The sequence below is a fragment of the Trichosurus vulpecula genome, chromosome 7, assembly GCF_011100635.1.
Source record: "Trichosurus vulpecula isolate mTriVul1 chromosome 7, mTriVul1.pri, whole genome shotgun sequence".
In the NCBI taxonomy this organism is placed as follows: domain Eukaryota; kingdom Metazoa; phylum Chordata; class Mammalia; order Diprotodontia; family Phalangeridae; genus Trichosurus; species Trichosurus vulpecula.
Window position 1 is genome coordinate 130,605,003 of NC_050579.1, and position 27,241 is coordinate 130,632,243.

Here is a 27,241-nt window from a genome sequence, read left to right on the forward strand (position 1 = left end):
TTTTCCTTCCTTATTCTCATCGAAAACAGCTTTTCTGCTGCGTATCCTCCTTCCTGTGTTGTATGGCTTGATTCTTTTAGGCAAATTCCCACTGTGGTACTAAAGGGTCAGGCTATCCCTCAAGTTTTTTTTTTTTTAATGGGAGGCATTTTGAGTGGAAGCAATTAATTTACTTATTTTTCCTTTGGATTGAGTACCTTTTAGCATGATAAATGATAACCAGGGAAATATTTCATTGTGAATGCCCCATTGTTCCTTTCCATCATGATTTAAGGTAAGCTTGTATATTTTGCATTGCTGTAAAATGCATCAAATGTCTCAAATTTTTACTAAATTATTGTTCCTTATGAGCTTGGGAGGTGTTGTAATAATAGTTGTAGTAGTCATAATAATAATTGCAGTACAATCCTGGGAGGGAGATGCTATTATCACACTGATTTTACAGATGAGGAAACTGAGGCAAACATAGGCTAAATGACTTCTCAAGGTTATATAGCTAGTAAGTATCTGAGGCTTGATTTGAACTCGCATCTTCCTGAAGTCAAGCCCATTGCTTTATCCACAGTGCCACGTAGCTGCCTACAGCAAAGCATTTCCTTATCTTTTTTTTGTTTAAAAAAAAAACAGAACCCTCATTAGACAATTTCCCCAAGAATCAAGCTTCAGGTTCACCAAGCTTGGGAAATGTGACGAGACTTAAAGTCATCATATAAATAAAGGTATTTCTAAGTGACTGCCATTAAGGAAATATTTGTTAAAAAAAAAACAACCTAAAACTAACTTCTGTTGGTCCCACTTTGCAAGTGTTTATTTTATTGATGTGAAGTAGCTCTGCATATCGTAAATCCCATCATACACACTATGTAAGCCTAATTTTTACGCCCTCAGTAAGATCAATAAGAATTAAAGCAGTTAATCTTAACATGAGATAATTTATGAAAATATAAATCAAAAGCAGTGTTGATCATGCGCTTAGAGCTAAAAGACCTTAACCCACCTCCTCGTTTTGTGGATGAGCTGAGGCCCACAGAGGCTTGCTCAAGAAAGTAGTAAGAGTTGTACTCACACAGGTGTAAGTTGGAACTCACATATTATACTTCAGATCCAGTGGGCCTTTCACTGTCCAATGTTCCCTCTCCATGATGTTGATAATAGTACCACATACTCCCATTCATTTGATCCCCACAATGTCACTGTCAGATAGGCAGGGATATCTCTATGTTTTTCATGGCATATAACCGCCTGAAAGATAAAATGATGTAAAATGTTTAGTCTCTGTAGTTTGGTCTTCATTCTTCTGAATAGTTTTAGAATTCCCTTTTTATGTGCCCTAATATTTCTCAAGATACAAACCAGCAGTGTTTAGTAATTAAACACATAAGAATTATTTTTCTTTAAACTGATTTCAGTAATATGTTGTAAGAAATGATGGAGGAGATAGTTTCAGGGAAACCTGGCAAGACTCATATGAGCTGATGTAGAGTGAAGTGAGCAGAAGCAGGAGAACAATTTATATAATGATATAATGACTATAATACTGAAAGGGAAAACTTAATTGATGAGCCCAATGGCCAGTCAGATTTCCAGAGGGCTCGTGATGAAAGGTGATAGAGAAATGATGGACTCTACGTTCTAGATGATGGGCAGAGAGATGGTGTAGATTGAGGCATATTTTTGTTTAGGTAAGGCTAATGCAGAAATTTGTTTTGCTTGTCTATGTATTTGTTACAAGAGTTTTCTCTTTCTTTTTCGTTGGGGGCCAAAGGAAGAGGAGGGATAAGGTGGGTTTTTGTTAATTGGAAAAAATAAATTTAAATGGAAAAAAAACCTGATTTCCCCGTGTTTTATAGGGGAATGAATTTTTCATTATTACCTACCAGTTGCTTAGGGCTATTTGGTCAATTCTTCCACATATTTTTAAAAATTCCATGAAATATAAGTTCATACCAAAAAGCAGTTAGTTTGACTACCATGAGTTGATTTTTTGAACATTACATTCCACCAATGAGATAAAATATAACACATTTTTTACACATGTGAAAATGTTGCTAATGACCCAAGGTCAGTGGGACTGACTGTATCTGAAATATTTCTACAGTAGAAGAAACAAGTTTAAACTGATCTAGAGAGACAAAAGAGGAGAGTGGAGCCCTGAAATTGGAGTCATGAAGGCCTGGGTTCAGAGTTTGCACCTCATACTTACTGAGTTGCAACCATAAACAAGTCATTTGAGCTCCATGCTTTGATAAGGCTGTGAAATAGAGATTAAACTAGTAGTAAAGGTGGATTAAAGGTGGTTATGAGGGTCAAATGAGATAATTTATGTAGAAGTGCTTTGAAAACTTTTAAATACTGTGTAAATTTCAGTTACCTAGGCACACACTTTCGCATCAAGGACATAAGCTTGCCAGACATTTGTTTTCAGCTTAGGATTGTTGTCTGTTGTATGTATGTGTGTATGACTTCATGGGCAGTGTGGTTTAACGGAGCCCAATCAACCAGACGAGATACTGTTTCTCCCAAACTATTCACCTAAGGGAGCCATATAGTTGACCTCTTGGCTGTTAAAATAGCGATGTGTGTTCAGTTGTTTCTGACTCTTTGTGACCCCATTTGGGATTCTCTTGGCAAAGATACTGGAGCAGTTTGCCATTTCCAGCTCATTTTACAGATGAAGCTGAGGCAAACAGGGTTAAGCGACTTGCCCAAGGTCACACAACTCGTAAGTGAATGAGGCCTGATTTAAACTGAGGAAGAGGAATCTTTCTGACTCCCAGCCTGATGGTCTATCCACTGCGCCTCCTAGCTGCCCAAAATAGTAGCAGCTCTCATTTATATAGTACTTTCGCAGTTTACAAAAGGCTTTCCTCACAAATGATCCTTTGATGTAAATAATACAATTATTTGTATTATTTTACTGTTAAACCTCATTTTACAAAGGATGAAACCAAAGCTTAGAGACATAATAATAGCAGGTCCTTAAATAGAGAGCCCTTTAAGTTTTGCAAAATACTTTAGAAATAATAATAGCTATAGATATTATCTCAGTTTCTTATGATGTTACTTTATGTTCGCAACAATCCCAGGAAATAGGTGCTGTTACTACCCTCATTTTGCAGAAGACGAAATTGAGGCGGACAGAACGCAAGGGACTTGCCCAGGACCACAAGACTTATATTAAGAGTCTAAGACTAGATTTGAACTCCGTTCTCTGTGACTCCAGGTCCAGCACTGGATCCAGTGTTACCGACGCTTAGCTGCCCCATTATATGGTCAAATGTAAAACCCAGGACTTCTAACTCTTCCTTAAGAAATACTCTTCCACTCCACCACACTCCTCTCATGAGGAGATTGGGGGTTAGGTGCGTTGGTCACTGAAATGACTTCTGGTAGCTGTGTAAAGTTAGAAAATCTTATTGTATACTCATCCAATAATGTTTTCCTTTAAGGTGAAAAGAGCTTTTCAGCCCTGTCAATTTCTAGGCAGTTTGGTTGCTTAAGGAAAATGCTATTATATAAATTCCAATGATCAACTCACATTCCTATTAGCATTACAGCCCTAATGATATTGGGAGAAAGCAGCAGGGGCTTGAGGGTGCATTATGAGCATCCAAAAATCTGACATTGAAGTTTGAGACATCAGAGAATTGGTTTTCAAGGCCCTTCCAGGCAGGCTCATTAAAAATATGATCACTGCCTTCACTGGTATCTTATTCTGTCAAAACCTTACAGAGGTAAATTAGGATTACTTTATTTCCTTTAGAATGAGCCTCCATAGTTAACCTTTAATGACTTCTTAATGGTACCTAGAGTAAGCTGGAGGTCCCAACCTGGCCAGACTAATAGGTATAAAATAAGAAAGTTCAGCTTGATGAATAACAGGTAAATGTTTCAGAGACCATGCCCTGGTTTAATTTCCTGTAACACTGAATCCATTAAAATGGAGGATAGATCTATCCTGGCCATGAACTTGAAGCTTCTAAGTAGTAAGTAATAAGATTAGGTTTGTCCTAAGAGCTGAGGAAGACAAGCTCCAAAATGGCAATGCGGCATGAAGCGTATTTTGGCATATACTATGAGAAGAGATCAATTCATTCAAAAAAAGAAACCTGGCAAATTAGCCATAAAAAAATGGAAGCCTATCCTTAGGTGTATTCTCACAGAGGTATAACTCTTTCAGACTTATATTACTCGCTATCATACACTCTGTGGTCCAGCCAAAGAGGCCTTCTTAGTCTTCCTCACACACAATATTCTATATCCTGCCTGTATGACACATTCTTAAACTGATTCTTAGAATCCCTAGCTTCCTTTGGAGTTCGATTCAAATAGTCCTACCGTATCCTGCATGCATTTCCTGATGCCTTCCAACTACTAGCACCTTCCAAAATTACCTCATTTTTGGTTTGCATTTTCTTCTCTTGATTGATTGTAAGGTTTTTGAGGGGAGGGACTCTGATTTTTATCTTTGTATCTCCAGTACCTAGAGCAATGCCTGGCACATAGTGGATGCTGAGTAAAATTTTGTTGAGTGGTATTTTACAGATGAAAAAACGGGCCCAGCAAGGAGAAATGACACGTAGAAGTGATGTGGGTTTGTATTAAGCTATTCATACTACCAAATCATCACTTTTGTGAAAAGTAGCATAACCCTGAGAAAGTTTATGATAATGGAATAGTTTTTCCTCCCTTTGAACATGTTAGTAAGTTGGAAAAGGATTTTACTTCTAACTTTGTGTCCTCAGAATCTAGCACGGTACGTGGCACATAGTAGGCACCTATATGTTTGTTGAGATGATAGCAATTTGTTCAAGAAATTATTATGACCACGTTACACCAGCAATGCAAGAATGACTCAACATTAGAAAAATAATTAACATAATTAATCATATTAAAAACAACAACATTCCAAACCATATGATTATCTGAACAGATGCAGAAAAAGCCTTTGGCAAAGTATAAGACTCGTTTATACTAAAAACTTTAGACATAGAGGGATTTTTATTTTATTTTTAATTTATAGAATAAAACAAACATTTCCATAACATAGTACAATAAAAAGATGATTGTGCATGAAACTGCAAATCTACTATGCACAACTTGCTATTCCTTACAAATATACAACAAAATTATCATGTAAATTTCTTTTTTTCCTTTCCTCCCCCCCCCATCCTAGAGATGGCTGTTGGATCTTTTTTAAAATATCAAAAATCTCTAAAGTCAAAAGCAACCATCATATGCAATGTGAATACATTAAGGGCTTTCCTAATTGATGCAAGAATAAAGCAAAGATGTCTCTTCATCCTACTATAATTTAGCATCATTTTAGAAATGTTAGCAGTGAAAGTAAGACAAGAAAAAGAAATCAAAAATACATATAGGTGAAGAGGAGGCAAAACTATTCCTATTTTCTGATGATATGGTGGCATGCTTAGAAAATTCTAAAGAATCAGTCAAAATATCAAGGAGAGAAGGAACAACTTCAGCAAAGTTGTAGCCTACAAAATAAACCATCAAAATCAACAGTATACTAAATAACAAAATCCAAGAGGCAGTCATAGAAAAATCCCATTCAAAATAAATACAAGATAAATAAAATGTTTGGGAATCAATCTACCAAAGCATGCAAACTACTTATATGGATTCAAACACAAAGTACCCTTCAAAGAAATAATAAACAATTTAAATAGTTGGAAGACTATTCAGAGCTCTCGCCTGAGCTGTACCAATATAATAAAAATGATAGCGCTATCAGAGTTAATTTGTTTTATGCTGTAACAGCCAAACTATCAAAGGGGTACTTTCTGGAACTTAATAAATAGCAAAATTCATTTAAAGAAAGAAAACATAGAATATCCAGGCAAATAATGAACGAGTCAGGAACGAAAGAAGAATAGCACTTCTAGACTTTATATTTATAAAGCAGCAGTTACCAAAACCATGTGGTGTTAGTTAAAAAATAGAGAAGTAGGTCAATGGAATAGAATAGACAGGAGAGAATCAGAAATAATGGAACTCAATAATCCAGAAGTTCTATAAACCCCAAAATATAAATTAATTAGGAAAAAATTCCTTATTTGATAAGAACTTCTGGGAAAACTAGAAAGTATTATAGCAGAAATTGGGCTTAGACTATAATCATATACCATATTGCACAATAATTTCAAAATGGATACGTGACCTTAGTATTAAAGATATTTCTAAAAGTTAGAAGAAAAGTAGATTATATATCTTTTATAACTATCATAGGAGATGCATTCTTAGCATTCTAATACATTCTTAACCAATCAAGAATGAGTATCAAAATAATTTTGATTATGTGAAGTTGAAAAGCACAAAACTATTGCAAATTATTGCATTGTATTTGACTGCTGTCAAATGGGAGAAAATCTTCATATCAAAATTTTCAAAAAAGGATTTTGTATCCAACACATGTAGATAATGCTCTATCTGTATTTGTATATGTATAAAGGCCAAAATGCCATTCCCTAATTAATAAATGGGCTAAAGTTAGAAACAAATAGTTCTTAAAAGAATTGCAAACCACTAACAACAAGAATGTTCCAGATTGCTAATAATAAGAGAAATTCAAATCAAAATGATGCTGAGGTTTCACCTAACACCCAGTAAATTGGCAAAGATGACAAATGATGGCATTAGTCAGTGCTGGAAGGGTTGTGGGAAGGCAGGCATACTTCTTGTTGTTTGCTCTTTCTCAAAGGGGACCTTGACATTTTGAAGGTGATGTCATGACTTGCAAGTGAATTGGATTTAAGTGAGTCAGCGCTGTACAAAGTCACCAGCCTCATTATCTCTTCCCGAGCAACCTGGGTCCAGTGGCAAGATATAGATCAGGACAATATATGGCTGGTAAATCAATGAGGGAATGCTACAATTTTCTAAAACAATTTGGAATTGCCAGGAGGTGCTATTACTAGGCACATATCCTAAGGAAATCATTGCTAAGAAAAAAAGCCCTACATACACCAACATATTTATAGCGGCACTTTTTTGTGGAGCAAAGTACTGGAAACAAAGTAGACACCCAACAAATGGGGAATGGCTAAACAAAATGTGGTACATAAATATAATGGAATATATTATTGTGCTGTAAGAAACTATTTGGTGAATACAGAAAAGCATGGAAAGATTTACATGAACTGATGGAGAGTAAAGTAGAGCTAAAAATTAACAATCCAACAAATACAATGACTACAATTATGCAAATCAACAATAACTACAAAACAACCAAAAGAGAATGTTGCAAAATGACAAAAATGAGCATGGACCCCAGAAAAGAGATAAGAAGACACCTCCCCCCGTCCATTTGCAGAGGTGGGAAGTCCACAGGTGCAGAATACAGCATATATTTTCATTTTTTAATGTATTGATCAGTTTTGCTTACTTTATCTCTTCCTCTTTTCTCTTTAAAATTTTTTTTAGTTATATAGAATGGTTCTGTGGGAAATGAATATGTTTAGGGAGGGTAAATTTAAGCAATATAAAAATCAAACATATCAACAAAAACTTATTTTAAAAAATGCTTGATTGATTCATTGACTAAAACATCTGACCTGCATTTCAGAAGTTGCAGTGTTAGCCAAAATTTGGATGGAATTAGTTGGGACAGTAGGTAGCTTTTGACTCCGTGGAAAAGGGCTTTGAAGTACAGGCTGAAGAGCTTGGAATGATCTATTGAATATTAAGAAGACAGCATGAATCTTTAAAAAGTATAAATCGGCTATCACTTGGATGGCAACGAGGGAGATAAACAGGAAAAAGGGAATCTGGTGAGGAGTGGACCAACAGACTGACCCACCAGTGAGGGAGAATGCATAAAAAGAAGTTTTATAATTCCACGACCACTTGGATAGTCAGAGAAAAGAGCAAGTGACTTTCTAAGCATAGCCACAACCACCATGATAGGAAATATCAACATGGTGGAATGTGGAGGAGACTGCTCTAATTTAATTTATCAAGAAATAAACAGTCTCTCTTGGTGATGCTTATAAGCCTAAAATTTGTGGGACTTTTTCTAGGTTACCCCAGGTCATTTTTATGAATCTTAAAACAGTAGCTTGAAAATTTGTAAAGCACTTAGTGTGGCCTCATCAATTCATCCAGAGAACATCAGAACTGTGAACATCAGAGGCTACATCAGAGGCCCTCCCTCCAATAGTTTCTTTAATACGGTCCCTTACTGTTTTTGCCTAATTGCATGTGGTGATTACAAATAGACATAACACTGGAACCCTTTGGACTTATTAGCTTTTCATTGAAAACCTGGGGTATTTTGCTGCTGATGTTCCTGCAACAATAAAATATTTATGAACTGATTTCAGTAGGAATTGTTTTACTGTTACCTTGTTCAGCACGAACAAGAAAAAGCCAGATGTCATCTGAAACCATGTTGCTGAACCTATTGCTGGGAAAATATATTTAAAAGACTCCTGCCTCATCCCAGTGGCTGAGGTGTACCTTAACATATCTCCCTTGCCCAGTCAGAAGTGACAATTTGATATCCATATATCAACGTTAAAGAATGGGCTTCCACGGTTATAATTTATATTGGAAATATAGTAACACCAGTAGCTGAGCTACAGGTTTGGCTGGCAGCTGCTTGGAATAGGAATAAGATGCTATCTTCCTTGCCTTCTGTTAACGGAAGCATTTTTAAATAAGCTGATTTCCACCAGGGGCTAAAATGAGATCTTTCCCAGAACTGAAAGAATATTGCTATTCCTTCCATATGGCGTAAACACAGTTATTCTAAATAACCCCAGCCTGAAAGCCCCAGTAGACATTTTCATTGTAACCCAGCATTAATAAAACACAGAAATGAGTCTCTCCAGTTTAACAGTGAGTTTTATATTATGCAAGAAGTGTAAATGGGGACTAATAGCTCACTGGCTATATTTGAAGAATGCACCAGAGGAAAAAAAGCCTATCATGTGATTAAATACTCTTCAATCCCCTTTCTGCTTTAAAATTCTATGACTCCATCAGATGCGTCGGTCTGTGGTGAGGCTAGAGATTCCTTTTAAAAATAATGTTTCCTTTCTTTTGTAAAATTACCATCATCCTGGGACCCAAAACCCTTGTGACCCATGTCACTGAAAACCATTTCAGAAATGTAAATGACTTTCCCAACCAGTCTAATGAATGATTTATTGTACAGAGCTTGGTTCGTGTTGAGATTAACACTTAATGGCAGCACACACACACACACACACAAATCTATTCTATGCTAATTAGAAAAATAGTGAGAAGTTTTTCAATTCACCAAATTCAACTAACCTATCCTATTAAATACCTACTATTTGTTAACCACTCACCTGCTGACATATTCAGAATGAACTTTCCAGAATTTCTGTTGAAGAGACAAAGCTTCAAATTCATTTTCCTTTCCTGAGTGTTGTGGGTCTCCTACTGCTTCTTCACCACCAATCCTCAAAATGTGAGAACTCTCAGGTCACTCCCCTGCCCCAATTTAGGATTTTGTGATTTGGAGTTGGATTACCATACACTGAAAACTGCAGTTAACCAAAGTGATCCATTCACTGTTGAGAAAGTTCATTTATTTTGAGGAATTGCTTTATTTTTTCACCATATTGTTCTAACTTAGGAAATCCCAAAAAGGAAGGAACAAATGCAACAAGATTGTAATAATACCATTGAGGGAGAGAGATATTATTTGACAGAAGTTTAAGACAGGAGAGGAGGCTTCGGGTCCAGCCTTGGCTGAGATTGTTCGTGGAGCTCTTTCTGACTTTCTCATCTTTTGCAAGACGTTTTGATCTTGCTGCCACATTTTCTTCAGATGTAAAATCAAAGTAATATCTTGTGCTTCTTTAAGATTATGTAAATATTAATTCAAAGATGTATGTGTATGTGTGTGTGTGTTTTAAAATACCAAACCGTTGACAATGATACTCTGTAAATATTGTGTATAATTACACTTGTCCCTGGAAGTTATAAAACCACCAAACTCAAATAGATTCATTTGATGTTTTCTTCCCTGAAGCCAAGTATTGAAGAAAGAGGGAGAATTCTTGTTAAAAATTCACACTGTATTTTAGTAAACCACTGTTGATGGTGAATCAGAAAAACCGTTGTTTAGCTGCATCTCAGAGAAAATAAAGTGATGAGGCCCTACGGTTGACAGTTGCTGTTTTTGTGTTGGATAGCACATAGGCCAAACCTCTTACCATTTTGTTTCCCTCGAGGTTTTGTTTTATATACCTAGATGTGAGCAATTTGTTGCTGGTTATCTGCCAGCCCAGCACGTATCCCTTTAAACTCATTTCGTTTTTGTGGCTGATCTCTGAATGTCATGTTGCTTCAGTCTCTGGTATTGGAGATAGTCATCTTGCTTAATGTCCCGGGGATCAGAAGCCTGGGCCACTTCTGCATTAACTGTAGAGAGGGAATAGCCATTGTTACCTTGGAGAGAACAGAAAGTGCCAGCTGATTCACAGACTTGAGTTGTTAATGACTGAGCAGATAGAATCCAGACACTGCTGGCCCTGAAGTTCCAGGTCAGAAGTATTGCCAATGCCTGAGTCTCCAGAGCATGCTCAGGCTTATTATGCATCCTTAACATGCTGGAATGGACAAATTGGTATGCCTCTCTTTCTCTGCTCTCTTCATTCCCTCCCCATCCTTTCCCAAAAGAAATTAGTCACATTTCTAAAGAATGGGCTTGATGAGATTACCAAAGACAAAAGAATTGCTGCCTGCTAATTGCGTTTTGTGTTTGTTAAAATTCTTTGCTTCATGAAATGATATTTAATACTGCCTGTGCACACTACATTTGTTCTGAGCCAAGTTTCTCTTCTCTTTTAACCCCTAAAGAACCCCTGAATCATTCTATACTGCGTTCAAGCCCTCTATCCTTTGGTCTATGTTGAAACTGTTATCTCCTCCAAACCCTTTTGTCTCCTCAAGGCATCCATCACACAACCTTCCTCACAATCCACCTTCTCAAATGCATTTCACCTTTATCAGAGAATATTAAACACCTTTAGGTTAATCCTGGTGTCTAGGCTCCCTACAGAGTTGCCCTGCCCTCCAGCCTATAGATAAAGACAAGAATTGCTGAAATTGCTGAAAAACATAAATAAATTTTTTTAAGGGATCCTAACAGGTAGAGTTTAGAGGGCAATTTTTTGAATGCTTTAGTTTGTTTTTGTTTTTTAAAGATGGTTAATTTTTTTTGATCTGGTTTAATAAAGAAAGGTTTAGTGCAGGAAGAATCATTTTAGGTAAATGCTCAATAAAGGAGTAGGAAACGAATTAGGGAGATATTAGGGAGACAATCCAAAGAGCGAGACTATACTGAAGAGAGAGCTAAGGTTGAGATGGAGGAACAGGGTCAAGGGCATCTGGTTAATTAATCGTTTATAAAGCATTAATATACTCAGTAAAATTTAAAGCCTTTTCAAAGGAAAAGGGGTAGGAGGTATTATTGCATATAGGGAACTGTGAATAGGCTAATTTGGCTAGAATGTAGAATATACAAAGAAACTAATGTTCATTAAACCAGGAAAGGCAGGTTGAAGCCATATTGGGAAGGACTTTACATGCAAAATAGAGGAATTTGTATTTTACTCTAGAGGCAAATGGGAACCATCGGAGCTTCTTAAGAAGAGAAGTAATATTTTTTCCTTTTGTTCTGTTTCTTATTTCTCAACATGACTAATGTGGAAATATGTTTAATGTGATTGTACATGTATAACCTATACCAGATTGCTTGCCATCTTGGGGAGGGGAGAGGGAAAGGAAGGTGGGAAAAAATTTTGAACTCAAGATCTTATAAAAAAATGGATATTGAAAACTATCTTTATATCCAATTGGAAAAAAAAATACTATTTACATTAAAAAATAAAAAAGAAGAGAAGTGAGATAATCAGATCTAATCTTTAGGAATATCAATTCCTAAATATGTGTGTATACACACACATATACACATATACATACATATATATCCATATATACGTACTCGTAAGTATTGTGTATATATGTATATATACATATATGTGTATATATATATGCACATATACTATTTGTTGTTCAATCATTTAATTGTGCCCAACTCCTCATGACCCTGTGGACCGTATTGTCCATTGGGTTTTCTTAGCAAAGATACTGAAGTGGTTTGCCTTATCTTTCTCCAATAGATAAAGGAAAACAGAGATTAAGTAACTTGCCCAGGGTAACACAGGGTCCCACACACACACACTCCATATATGCTATAGAAATACTGATAGTATGTGAATGTAATGGAAAATGATTGTGCCACAATTAAAATGAAATGGACAGTTTCAGAGGGAAAAAAGAGAAGATCTACAATTTCTATATGAACTGATACAGAACAAAGTGAGTTGAACCAGGAGAACAATTTATACAATGACAACATTAGAAAGAAAAACAATTTTGAAAGATTTTAGAGCTGTGATTAATGTAATGATAAGTTCACAGGTTCAGAAGACTCAAGATGAAGCATGCTACATACTTCCTGCCAGAGAAGTGATGAATTTAAAATGGAAAAAGACGTATATTTTCAGGCATGGTCAATGTGGGAATTTATTTTGCTTGACTGCATGTTTAAAATGAGCGTTTCAATATTTCTTTTTATGTTTTATTTTGATCAAAGGGAGCAGTGGTATTATGAATACTTTTTTTTTTTTAAGAAAGGTGATGGAGGTCAGAACTGGGGTAGAATTTGCATAAGGCTGACACCATAAGCATTTTAGAAGTAAGATCTACAAGGCTTATCAACTGATGTAATGGGGGTTGGGCAGGACAAGGGATGAGAGACAGCAGAGAGGAAACAGTCAAGGGTAACTTCCTGCCCTCTTTGACGTTCTCTGGTTCATCGATTTTATAAATACAAGAAGCGTGCCGAAGCCTTCTTGGTCTGCACATGGAATCACTAATCAAGGTGCTGGGGACTAAAAAAGGTGAAAAGAGGAATGCAGCATAAAAATGTTAATTTCCAAACATAAAGGCTCTTTGTAAGTCATAATGTCAGAAAAAACAGCTCACTGTGGAATCTCATCTTCTCATTAGCAGATTAAAATTGACTCATCTTCAAGCAAGTCATAGAATCACTCCCTTACTTCCATCTTCCTTATAATCTATTAAGGTGCAGAGGTTGTTCAATTCATTTCAACCTAGTAATTTTGCTCCTCCCCTACAAAGTGCTAAGCTACAGGAAAGATTAAATCAGAAGACAGCCCTGCCCTCAGGTCCTGTCCAGCTTTAAATCTATGATTTCATGGTCCTCTTATTGATTGGTGACTGATTGAATGAAGTGGCTGGAGAACTGAAAAGAACTTTGAATTTAGGAATGAGAAAACCTGCCTAACTAATCATGCAATCCTAGGGCCTCTTGTTCTGCTACTATTAAAATGAAGAAATTCGACAATATCTTTAAAGGTTCTTCCATCTCTGGCATTCTGTGTTTCGGGGGATTTATTCTTAGAGCTTAACACAGTAGCTGGTATATAGTAGGCACTTAATAAATGTTTATCAAGCGATGGATAGATTCCAAGGCAACACGTATGAAATTATGAGATGGTGTAGCACAAACCAGAAGTAAAACATGCTGAGTGATTCACAGTCTAGGCAACGCAGGCGAAGGTACAAGGGTAGGAAATGAAATGGGAAGTATAGGGACAAGATAGTAAGGCAGACAAAGCCTAAAAATGCCAACAGATCTTTATGTAGTAATTACAAGCCACCAGCCTTGTGCTAGATGCTGCTGGAGAGACAGGAGAAGAAAATGGAGTCTCTGCCTTTGGAGAACTTTGTCATGAAAACGTGACTTATATGCATGACGTGTAATCAGAGAGCCATTCAAGAGAGTATGTATAATACTGTATATGGTCTACGTAGTACATTTTATATTTAATATCAATACAGTATTTATTGTGTTAGCATATATACCTATTCAATATAGTACATTGTATTATGGTACTAGACCTTATTCTATAGTGTACTATATGTGCATATCCATACATAGATGTGTGTACATATGTATACATGTTTGTGTAAATAGGTTGATACACATGTGTATATATGTAACATAGGTATATGTATGTGTATGTATATGTTGACACACACATATATGTGTGTACACACACGTATAAAGGTAAAATCAACAGACCTTTGCCTGTGTGACTGGAAAAATGGTGTCCTCAATAGTAATAGAGAAGCTAGGAAAAGGGGAGAGTTTTGGGGAAGGGATAACAAGTTCAGTTTCACACAGTTTTAAACATGCTGACTTTAAGATGTCTATAGGACACATACAGGGATTTGCCTTGGCAAAGAGAAGGGCCATCTCATCATGTGAGGCAGGGTGAAGGAGAAGGTAGTGGCAGAAGGCCCCTGGGTGATAGGAGATGAAGGCGGAGAGTCGGGGAGGGGGATGAACGGCCTCAATTTTTTCAATAAAACATGAGGCAAAGTTCTCAGCTGAGAGTGTTGGCAAAAGGGGAGACACAAGAAGGTTGAGAATGGATGAAAAGATTTGGAAGGGCTGTTGTAGTGAGTGGGATAGTGAGTTAATTAGGGAAGTTTAAAAGGATTGTCTTGCAGACCCAGTTGAGGTTATGTAGCATAAATTCTTAGTGGACCCAGTCAGCACATTTCTATGATTTTCTCCATAGGAGTTGGCCTTAGATTGAGTAGTTGGACTTAGAGACCTGCATAGTTCAGATGAGGGGGCAGGTTTGGGGAACTGAAGGAATGGTTTTACTCCCCTTCCTCTAAGGCAGGAGATGAGGTTGCTCTGGAGACTAGGTGTATATACATACATGTGAAATGTGGAGAATGTGTACATGTGTGATGTACTATGTGAATATAATTCACTGTGTGTTCAATATGTAATTGTACTTATGTGATGTAACATGTATCTATGTAATTGTATGATGCATAACATGTAACATGTATTATATGTGACATGTGTGCAGATATACACACATGCATTGTGTGTATATGCATGTGTGTATAAATGTATAAATAGTGTGTATATGTAGGGTATTCTATGTGTAAAATTAGTAGTATAGTATATACAAATATGGAAACTTCCATTATCATTTTCTTTTAGAAATCATTATGGTAGAAGATGGAAATATACATTTTATTCAAAAATCCACGATAGCCATACAAATGCAAAAGAATTTTTAAGTAGTTGTGGTAATATTTAATTCTGACCATTCCAAGTGTTAGAAACAAAATATTCCTACTACAAATGGTACAAATGATTTGGTCATATCAGGTACATAGTTAAGTGATTTGTTTGGGGTTTTAAATAATTTTTTTTTGCAAATAAGGAAATTAGAAAAAAAGGGAATATTATCTTAGCAATGTATGTTTGATGTTTGAAGAAGGAGAGACAGATTGGAGAGATCAATTAAGAAATTAGTGTAATAGTCTGGCCAAGAAGTGATGAGTACCTAAACTAATGTGATAGCCCTGTGAGTAGAAAGAATGGGACCAATGTTGAAGATGTGGTGGAGGTAAAATTGACAGGATCTGACAACTAATTGGATATAGAGGGTGAGGGAGAAAAAAGAGTGAAGGACTCCTAGGTTGCAAACCTAGGTGCCTAAAAGGATAGTGGTGTCCTTGACAGAAAGATGGGGCAGAAAGCATTTGGGGTAAGAAGAAACGAGTTTTGTTTAGACTTCTTGGGTTTAAGATGCCCTCAAGACATCTTGGCAGAAATGGGGAGATGATCATGATAGGACTTTAGCTCAGGAGAATTTAGAGATGGATGTATAGGAGAGAAAGAGGAGGGAGGGAGGGAGGGAAAGAGAGAGAGAGAGAGAGAGAGAGCGAGCGTAATTCAGGACTATTCTAATTTTTAAGAAATTATTTTCTTCAGTGGGATTTCCATTTTTCCAATTCTACTATTTTCTTCAGTATTTTTATGCCTCTTTTACTAAGCTATTAATTGTCTTTTCATAATTTTCTTCCTTTGCTTTCATTTCTTTATGTAATTTTTCCTCTACCACTCTTATTTGATGTTGAAAATAATTTTTTTAGCTCTTGCAGAGATTCTTGTTGGGCTTGTGTCCAGTTCATATTCCTCCTCCTCCCAACCCCCCAGGCTTTGCTTATAGCTGTTTCTACTTCTTTGTCTTCTGAATTTGTCTTGTTCTTCCCTGTCACCATAGTAGCTTTTTATGATCAGGGTCTTTTGTTGTTGTTATCTCATTTTTCTATCCCATTTCTTAATTTTGAACTTCATGCTAATGTTGGGCTCTGTTCCCTGTGTGTGGGGGGTGAAGGAGCACTGTCTCAAGCTTGAGACTTTTTCTCACTGTGGTTTTCAGGGCTAGTTCTGGGGGTTGAGAGTTTTCAGTGCTTCCAAGGTTGTTTAATCTGGGAAGAGGTATGGTCAGTACTCTCCTGGTCTGCACCCTGGTCTTTACCCAGGAAGGGCCCCTAATCCTTTGGGATTGCAATTGATAGTGCTCTTCGGGGTCCCTGATCCCTTGGGACCAGAATTAATATTGCTCCCTAGGGCTTTCACTCCCTTTTGACTGAAAGTGTTCCTCCCTGTCCTTGAACTATGACCCAGAAATGGGTATGGACAACGAAGTTGTCAAACAGTTGCCCCTTGGGACTTCCACTTCCTCTTGACTGAAAGTGGGTATAGACCATGGAGTTGCCAAATAGCATTTGGTCTTTTTTTTAACCATCTCTGACTTTGGAGCTCCTGAAACTGCTAGTACTTCTGTCACCCCCACCTAGTCCAACCATTGAGGTTTCATCCATGTGGGCTCCAGGCCAGCCTCCACCCCATGTCACAGGTCTCTCTGTCCAAACTTTAAGTTGTCTTGGGCTGGAAGAATGTCCCACTCTGACCTTTTGTTGGATCTGCCACTCAAGAATTGGATTTGAAGAGTTATTTAAAGTTGTTTAGAGGGCCGTATTAGAAGGAGTCAGCTGAGTGCTTTCTCTACTCCGCCATCATGGCTCTACCCTTGATTCTTTACTGACCTATAAAACAAGTGCTTTGATTTATTTTTAAATCAAGATCTTAAAGGTTACTAGTCCATGGGTGACAGCACGCTAAAGATTTAGGGATCTTGGGAGCCTTAGGAAGGTGCCGTTATTATCTCTGTTGTGTAGATGAAGCAGATAGAAGTGACTTCCTGGCCTCAGACAGTTGGTATCTGAGACTATATTTGGACTCAGACGTTCCTGACTTGAGATCCAGCTCTTTCAGACACCATGCCACCTTACTGCCTCTTGGTAGGCAGCAGAAAAGCATCTTATAGGGAAAGATTAAAATTTAGTGGAGGAGTATAATTAGAAAAAAGACAGAAGGTAGAAGGATCAAAAATACTTCTCGATAAGAAACTAGAGGAAAAAAGAGAGTACAGGGATTTCGATCTATAACTAGGAAATAAAAGGAAATGGCCACTAACTAAGGTATGAAGTAAAGGTCCTGTGCTGAGTAGGAGAGGTTAGCCAGATAGCGTGGGAAGCTTGAGAAAACAGACTGTACGGGAAATGTAATAATTAATTAAAGGAGAATAAAAAGACCAACTTGTGTGTTGTGAGGAACCAGAGGTAAGTTAAACTAGTAGTGAGCCCAATCAGGACAGTTGTGACTTCCTACATCACTGCTCCACAGTGGAAAAATAAGGGGAGATAAGACAGATTTGGCAAGATATGAGTAGCAAAAGGACAAAGGGGCAAGGAATTCATGTGTAGAAAAGAGCAGATGATTGAACTGGTTAAGTATAAGGTCAAGATTGAGAAGGAAGGAAAGTGAAGCCAGAGCAAGGCCGATGACCTAGGAAAGCACCAATGGATGGAAGTCACAGTGAGGACAAAGAATAAGATCATGACGGGGAGCATGAGGAAATGGACTAAGTAGAATAGGATGATAAGGGGCCTTGAAGCCAAATTCTGAATGTGATCATTTGGAGACAGTACCATGGAATAAATAATGTGTCTCCATTCTTGGTAGCTAGGTCTCCATTATTCAGAATTTGGTCTTTATCTTGGACCTCTCATCATTAGATGAATACCTGTGATGAAACTACATGCTATTTGGAAATAGGTTGACACATTCCCCCTTTGAAAACATGGTGTCTAAAAACCTGATTCCCATGTTACACAGTATCTGAATTTAATGCTTCTCAGCTACAGAGTAAGTTGTGTTTATTTATATAATCTTCCAAGCAAGAGGGCTCTTACATTATTGTACTCCTAATCCTGGGCAGCTAAGTGCTAGAGCACTGGGCCTAGAGTCGGGAAGACCTAAGTTCAAATCCAACTTCAGATATTTACAAGCTGTGTGACCCTGGGCAAGTCACTTAACCCTATTTGCCTCAGTTCCTCATGTGTAAAATGAGCTGCAGAAAGAAACAGTGAACCACCCCAGAATCTTTGCCAAGAAAACTCCAAATGGGGTCAGGAAGAGTCAGACACAACCAAACAACAACACCGCTTAACCAGCCATCACACAGCTTTCAGTGTAGCACGCTGCATGGAAATACTTGTTCAATATTAATTTTAATTTTGCATTTGTTCATGCCTTGTTCCGTTGATGAAATCTAATATTTATTCATGTAGCTGAGTGACAAATCACTTATTCATATATGTCTACAGCAGTGTTGTCTGTTTTATAGAGTAAATTGCTGAAGGTAATAACCTTATTCAGTGCAGAGCACAGTGCCATACTCACGCTTTGATGATGATTGCTAACTGTAGACTTTTTTGAATCTTTAGTAACCTTTAAAGCGAGTGTTTTGATTTTTCTAAAATCAAGATCTTAGATGTTCTGAGATAGGGGTGGCAGTAGGGTGCAGGTACAGGAACGTGGGGAACAGTAGAAAGAATGGCTGACCAAATACGACCTTTGCATTTGTTGGTGGGAAGGCTTAGTTCAGGGAGACTTTTCACGCACTTAGTATTGTAAACCCAGGCGCCACTCCACTCTGCAAGGTAGATGGATGGGAGCAACAGACTGACAAGCCCAGGAAGTCAAATTTGCTTTCTTACGCCCTAAAAAAAAATTAAATATTCTCTGTATCCTAATTAAATTTATATGCCCCATTACCTCCTAAAATTGGAAGTGGTGGGATTAATATTGAATAATTATACTGCCTTCGAATGCTTTTCATCAGACCTTCAAATGCTTTGCCTCTTTGGTGCGATGGACCTGAACCTACGTAGTTGAGAGAGACAGGTTGTTCCCTGGTTAGAATTCAGAGCTTCTTCGTTCTGTGCCCCCACCCGAGGCCATTTGACAAGCCAGCTCATCTGTCTATGGCACTCTCTTTACAGTGACAAAAAGGGGATGATTGCACTTGTCACAACCCTGTTTTGAAGATTAACGAGATAACTTTTGACCATCTGTTTGAGATCCTGAAATGGAAGGTGCTATATAGAGATACAAACTGGTGCTATTTTATTTTAGGCTGAATGATCTCATTTGCCCTGAGACTGAAGAGGCTGTTATTGCTTGCCTTTAGGGAAAAGGACCATAAAGCAAATGGCAGTTAAAGCTTTGTATCCTTCCAGAGCCTTCAGACAGAGGAAGAGCTAGCCCTACTCCAGCTTATGGAGACGCTACCTGCTAGTTGCACAGTTTACAATCATCCCAATTCACTCCTCTTATTTCATTTGCTAACACACCATAAGCTGGTGGTGAGTTTTCAAAGGCCTCCCCATCAGCCAATTTCACTATATTCAAAGGCTCATAGGTGGAGCTGGAAGGGTCCCCCATCTAACCCCTTCCTTTTACATATGAGGAGTCTAAGGTTCAGAGAGTAAGCTCCTTGTGCTAATGTAAGAAGCAAAGAGGTAGAGCCTAGACTTAAACATAGATCTCAGGCATCAGTTTATTCTAGTGTTTTTAATACAATATTGTGCCATCTATAAGGATGTTATTTATAAGAATTTGGTCAGGGCTCTTAGGGCTCATTTTGTTTTGGTAGAAAGTTGGGAGAATAAACACAATACCTTACAATGACAAAATCTTAGAGTTGGAAGGGACCCTAAAGATCACCTCACCCAACCCCTAAATCAAAAATCCCCTCTGCTGCATCCCCACCAGGTTCAACATATAGATGTTAGGGTAGAATGGAAACTCCTTGAAGGAAGGGAATGGTGCTATTTCTTTGTATCCCCAACACTTAGCATGGTTCCTAGCACATTTGTTGTTCAGTCACTTCACTCATTGTCACCCCATTTGAGGTGTTCTTAGCAAATATACTGGAGTGCTTGGTCATTTCCTTCTCTAGCTCATTTTACAGATGAGGAAATGGAGGCAAACAGGGTTAAGTGATTTGCCCAGGGTCACATAGCTAGTCTGGGGTCAGATTTGAACTTGGGTCTTCCTGACTCCAGGCCCAGTGTTCTATTCACTGTGCCACCTAGGTGCTCACTAATAAGAAACTACAGGTGTCCAAGTGTGCACATACTGGTCACCTTGGGCTCAATGGCCTGGAATATCCCTTCCTGTTCTAAATCTATGATCCTAAGATCTTCTTCATTTCATCAGATTAGAGTTGTGTGGTGGAGATAGAGAAGACACCAAACAGTAATAGAGTAGAGGATCACTTAACCCCAATGGAACATCTCAGCTTTTTAAAGGGCCTTACGAAGTGCTTAGCTCTAGCTTGAATGGATTCAAGATGGAGGGAACGAGGCCACTATGATAGTCTCTTTGACTTGGCACCTAACTGACCAAGGGCCTACATTGGAGAAGGTTCTCTGCCTCCATCCGTTTTATCAGATGCCCCTTTTTCTGATGCCATCATCCTAAGGTTACTTTCCGTAGACAAAATGAGACCCTAGCCACGGTAATGCCAGGCAGAAGGGGACTTTGGCTTGGGTGAGATATACTTGACTGCAAAGTACAAAAAATAGCTATTTTACTCAAAGAATTGGGGTCCCTCTTTTGCTGAACTTCTGGCTAAATACACAATTGGATTTAAATTGTTAAGCCCTAGACTGCGGAGAATGACAAAGGTTCTGAAAGCAGAGGCTCATGAGTCTCAGTTAACAAATAGAGATGGAGAAACCCAAAGGGACCCAATGACTCTTGAGAAATAAAAATGAGGATAGTGGAGAAGGGAACAGGATGCTTTAAGAAGGAAAAAAATTACTCCCTGAGCACTTTGTCACTGATTTTGAGTTCTAACATATTCATTAGCCATTCACTGAGTACTTAGAGTGGGCAAAGGCCCTGCGCCAGATTCTAGAGGAAATGCAAGGAGACAGTACCATGGTCATTAGTGGAATATAACACACAGACAGAAATGTATGTAATACAAAATTGAATACGGTATGTGAGTTAGGAACTGGACCTGTGATTTCATTAAGATAAGGAACCTCTAGAATGGGGAAATTCCCTCTACTGCTTCACCTTCTCTACAACTTGTAGTGTTAGAATGGGTGTTATTAACATGGCTTCTATGAACTTTTTTGTTTAAAAATATTTTGATAATTCCATTTCAATATGATTTGTTCTTATTGTCATTTCATATAGTTTATGCATTTTAAAACATTTTGAAAAGGGGTTCATAGGTTTCACAAGACTGTCAAAGGGGTCCAGAACAAACACAAAAAAGATTAAGAGCCCCTGTCTTAGAGAGTTGCCTAGAGCATTGAGTCATAGAGCCAGTATGTTTAAGAGTCAGGAATTAAACCTAGGTCTTCTCGGCTCTAAGGCACGGAGCTATGTGGCCCAGTGGATAGAGCACCAGGCCTGGAGTCAGGAAGACCTGAGTTCAAATTTGACCTCAGATACATAGCTGTGTGACCCTGGGCAAGTCACTTAATCTTTGTTTGCCTCAGTTTCCTCATATGTAACATGGGGATGATATAACAGCCCCTACCTCTTATGGTTGTTTAGAGTCAAAAGACATAATATTTGTGAAGTGCTTAGCACAAGTCCAGTTACATAGTAGGCACTACGTAAATGTTGACTATCATTAGCTATTATTTTGTTTTGGAGAGGGGAAGGCAGGGGAATTGGGGTTAAGTGACTTGCCCAAGGTCACACAGCTAGTAAATGTGTCAAGCGTCTGAGGCCGGATTTGAACAGGGCTTGATTTATTGTTTGGTTGATTTCTAGACTTAAGGAAGCTATGGAGAAAGTATTAATAATGTAAATTAAATTTAAAAGTGTGCCACAGGTACGGTCCCCCCTCCTGGAAAGCCAGCTGTTAAACATTTATCAGAACACCTCTGCTCTATCTTTCACACCACACTGCCTCAGTGAAGGCATAATGGAATGCAAACAGAGTATTATGCCAATCCAACGTGGTGGACGGAAAGACTTCCTGAGGGAAATGGCATTTGGGCTGGCATATTTAAATAATTTAGAAAGTATAGGGAAAGGAAGGCATGAGACAAGTTAGGGACAAAGAGTCTGGTTTAGTGGGACATAGTATAAAAAGGTCAGGAGTTCTAAATAACAAATCATCTGGAGACAGTTGTTTGTGTTTTGTTTTGTTTTGTTTTTTAAGTATGAATCACCCAAGGTGAATCCCCTCTCAAGCCAACAGACTGCTTGGGTCCACACAGTAAAGCAAAGAAGAGAAGACATGACTCTGAGTGTGTGGCATGTCTGGCCATCATGCATCTGAAACATTGGTTTGCTGCTAGTCAAGACTGCGCTAACTATATTCCAGAAATGCACTGCTCTGTTGACTTGGCGCTCCTTTGGCTTCCCTGCCACCATCATGCCCCAGCTCTTCATCTTGAAGCCTCAGTGCAGGGCTGGAATCTACACACCGAAAGTATCCTCTTCTCCAGCCTCTCCCTCTGATTGGCCCCTCTCAGAACTTCAATTTAAGGAGGGCAACTAAGTTAGCCATATCTCATTCCTTTCCAGGCTGAATTCTAGACTTTCTCTACTAAGCCCCTTGATTATTATTCCGTGCCCCATTTTCTAGCTTCCTTTTATGTGTTATCTTTCCCCTTAGAATATAAGCTCCTTGAGGGCAGGGACTAATTTGTTTCTACTTATAAATATACACCCAGAACTTAGCAAAATGTTCTACTTAATAAATACTAGTTGACTGCCTGCCTTTCTGTGAAGTTCACCTTTCCAAAGTGAGCCATGGCCCCGTGAGCCCAAGGAGTAGAAGTCTCTTCCCTTAGGGCCAGCCACATCACAGGGCACGGGTCTCACCTCTAAGCCTGGATCACTCTCAGGCATGAGGCATCTTTTTGTATTCTTGGCCAGGTAAGCAAGTGAAAAAGTCATCAGGTTTGTACAGGGGCGAGAGCAGTATCCTCTCCAGGACCCCCACTCCCCCAGATCACTGACACCTCTTTTATAACTGAGACCTGGCACTCCAAGGCTAGCATTGTACCAACCAGATGAGAGGGACAGTATCTATCTCTAGATCTGGTAGATGGGAAGAGATAGAAATTTAGGCATATTTAGCCCCTAGGATAAGCAGAAGAATCAATTAGGTTAATTACAAATCAGTTAACTAAGTGAGCATTTAATAAATACTTATTATTTACCAGGCACTGTGCTAGGTGCTGGGCTTACAACAAGAAAGCAAAAAAAAAAAAATTCCCTGCCCTCAGGGAGCTAACAGTTCATCCGAATAAGACAATATGCACATGTGTAGGTATGTAAAAAATACATTGTCGTTCGGTTGTTTAAGGTGTCTGACTGTGACCCTATTTTGAGTTTTCTGGGCAAAAATACTAGAAAAATACTAGAGTGGTTTGCCATTTCCTTCTCCAGCTGATTTTATAAAGGAGGAAACTGAGGTAAACAGGGTTAAGTGGCCTATTCAGTGTCACATAAAAATATATACAAAACATAAATACAAGGAGATTTAAGAAGTGAAAAGAAAAGGATTTGACAATGCTTTCCCTGGGCTGCTGTAATTCCAGTCCTTCAACCCTTTTCCTGCCCCTTATTTAAAGGCATCTTGGTAGTACTCTTCCTATCCACTCTGGATAGAGTCCTCGGTTTGGAGTTAGTTAGCCCAGGGTTCAAATTCAGCCTCATACACTTACTGGCTGTGTGACTGTGAGCAGGTCATTTTACCTCAGTTTTGCCAAGTGTAAAATGAAGATAGTGATAGCACTTAACTCCCAGGGCTCTTGTGAGGATAAAATAAGGTATTTGTAAAGTGCTCAGCACCATGCCTATCTCACAGTTGGTGTTTAATTCTTCCTTCTTCCCTTCTTCTTTCCTTCCTTCCTTCCTTCCTTCTGTCCCTCCTTCCTCCCTTCTCTCCTTCCTTCCTCCGTCCCTTCCTTCCTTCCTTCCTTCGTCCCTCCCTTCCTCCCTTCCTTCCTTCCTTCCTTCTGTCCCTCCCTCCCTCCCTTCCTTCCTCCCTTCCTTCCTTCTGTCCCTCCCTCCCTCCCTCCCTTCCTTCCTTCCTTCCTTCCTTCTTTCCTTCTGTCCCTCCCTCCCTTCCTGCCTTCCTTCCTTCCTTTGTTCCCTCTTTCCTTCCTTCCTTCTTCTCTTCCTTCCCACTCATCAGCAATTTACAATACTTAACTGTTGTCCCCATGCTTTGAGTGTTTATAACAGGTAATTGTCCAAGTAAAAATGCAGTAACCTCATGGGAAGTTGGTATTTTATATTGCAGACTTTTTCTCCCATTATGCTGCCCAGATTCAGGGGGAGATGTAAAAACCAAGATTCAATGTCATATGCAGAGCCTGTCTGTCTGCTTCAGCCCCAACATCCCGGTGTCACACTGAATTAGCTGACCTATATTAACCATCACATAGAGATCAGTGACCTTGAAGTCCATAAGGCTATTTTGGCATGTTGTGTGCCTTATTTAATGCTTGGTAGGATTTTAGAGAGGCTGAGGGTTTTTTGTATATATTTTTTTAATCTTGCCAAAGAGGCAGCTGGAGAAAAAAATTGGGACAGATAAAAGTATTGTCATTGACTGTGACATGTTCATCCTTTTTACCATTCCTTGGGGCCATCTAGATGCAAGGAAGACTGGGTTACACATGACTGATAGCTTCCATTTCAGTTGCTTTGAAAGAGAGACTTAGAAATGATTCTGTTTGCCCTGTGTAGCTATTAAATTGATTTGGTGGGTTCTGAGGGGGAAGCCACTGGTGTTTCCTTTTTCCACAGTTCTTCTCCAGGGCTCAGTGATAATGAATGGCTAGATGGTCAAGTACCTAGCAGGATGGTCTTGGGAACAGTGATGCCCAAAGTGGTCTACGAGGAGGATGTAACACAAATACCAAGCATAGTTTGGGTGCAGTGGTGTGGGTCATTCAACGAGACAATTATTTGTAAAGGTGAGACATAGAAAATGAAAGACAAAGGAGATATTTGAGCACAGTCAATGTAGTATTCAATTATGATTCAATTATCTGTGTTACTCATCTCCTGAGATGACTTGAATTTCAAGTTTATATTTTATGCTACAGAATTAAGTAATTAAGGCAATTCTTATATTCCTATGTCAGGTAAAGAACTATAATTATTCACCAGGAGACATCATTTAGATTAAGGAAGGGTTATTATTTTTTAACACTTTAATGGCAGGTCATCCACATCTTAGGAAGTTTTAAGAATGATTTCCTCCTAATCCTAAATTCTGAATGTTAGCGAATTTTGACCAAAATAGTAGCCATAATATATACATATGTATATATATATATATAGTCTGTTCTGTTTGTGTTTATTAAGGTTTAGAGCAGACCTTCTTATCCTGAGGTCTGTGAATAGATTTAAGGAAAGTCTATGAACTTAGGTATGAAAAAATTACATCTTCATTTTGACATAATTCATTTCCTTTGTAATCCTATTTATTTTATTTATGCATTTAAAATGGGGGTCTGTGACACAAAAAGACTAAGAGCCCTTGTTTTAAAGGTAGTGTTGTAACAGTGGAAAAAGCACTAACTTTTCAATCAGATAACCTAGTGAGTTGATCTCATCCCTAATGCCTACAATGCTTACCTGGAACTAAGGCTGTTTTATCATTTGTGAAATCAAAGGGTTTGACTAGATGACCTCTGAGGTCCCTCCCAAATTTAGATTTGGGATCTCATAAATCAGCATTTATTAGTATTCCAAATTATTATTATTTTATATTAACTAACATACCAAAATCACAGTCCTAGCCTTAATTACAGTGGGATAAATATTCATTTTCAATGCTGGGATACACATGCCTGTGGTTAAACCAAAAACAACTTAGATTTTCTAGGGTTTGTGTTTGTTTTAACCATAAGATTCTCTTCTGTCTTGGGAGATTTGGAGATTTGTGGCTTGTCTTATCTGTTTTCCTTTGTCTCAGCAGTTAATGAATCCCTACCATAGTCCTCCATCTCAGGCGATATATTCTAAAGCAGGAGTTTTTAACCCAGGTTCTGAGGACCATGGATGGATTTCAGGGAGCCCATGAACATGATGGATCAAGGGGAAAAATTCCTCCTCATTTCAATACAATTGGTTTCTATTGTAATTCCATGCACTTTGTATTAGGCATTTAAAATTATTCTAAAAAGGTGTGCAGGACATAAAACAGGTTAAGAAATCTTCTGTTCTAAAAACTCTGAAAATCTACGCCATTAAATTTCTAGGTATTCTGAAAATGAGCTTAATGCAAATCAAAGTAGGTATCGTAGGTGCCCTGAGTCCTCTCAGAAGCTGGGCTAACTGCTTTGGCCTGGTGTCACTTGTCACTGAGCAAGCCTCCTTACCCTCCCCCCTCCCTCCAATGGTATTTCACTTACACTCCATCAATTTGATCCTGAAGTAAGCAATGAGAAGGAGGAGCAGTACAGTCACAGGCAGAAAGATCCCACAAAACAGGAACCAGCCTGGGAGCTCTGCCATGAAAGCTGCTGCTGGAGACCTCATCGCCAATGGTATCAGCCTCTGCAGGCCAGAGAAGCTGAGTCTGTAACGGACAGACCCCTCTGTTTTAGGCTGGGTTTCCACTTAATGCCCTCTCTGGCCTTTGCTTTGTGGATCCCATTGTAGCCCTCAGTGGACTTTGGCCTGTTTAAACAACCCCACGATTTCTAAGTGGAATGAATGGGGGTGGGGGTGGGGAAGTTACTCTGTAACTCGACTGCAAAGTTTTAGGACTGAAATTCCTCAGGATTTCCCAGGGCTGAGTCCTTTATCTGATGAGAATGAAGAGGAATAGGAGAGGAAGGGGGGTGTGGAGGTGTGGGGAAGTGGGAGGAAGGGATTATTACAGGCAGCCAGGGGTTCCTTTGGATTGTTAATCTAGGTAAAAAA

The 27,241-nt window shown here is 38.5% G+C and overlaps 1 long non-coding RNA gene across 1 annotated transcript; it reads right to left on the reverse strand.

The window, feature by feature from the left end:
* Positions 1–943: 943 nt before the first annotated feature.
* Positions 944–27,001, reverse strand: LOC118858191. Its single transcript, XR_005010925.1, has 3 exons — positions 26,728–27,001; positions 9,336–10,416; positions 944–1,242 (listed from the first exon to the last, which is right to left on the reverse strand). It is a non-coding gene; the product is annotated as an uncharacterized LOC118858191 (long non-coding RNA).
* Between the last annotated feature and the right edge of the window lie 240 nt (positions 27,002–27,241).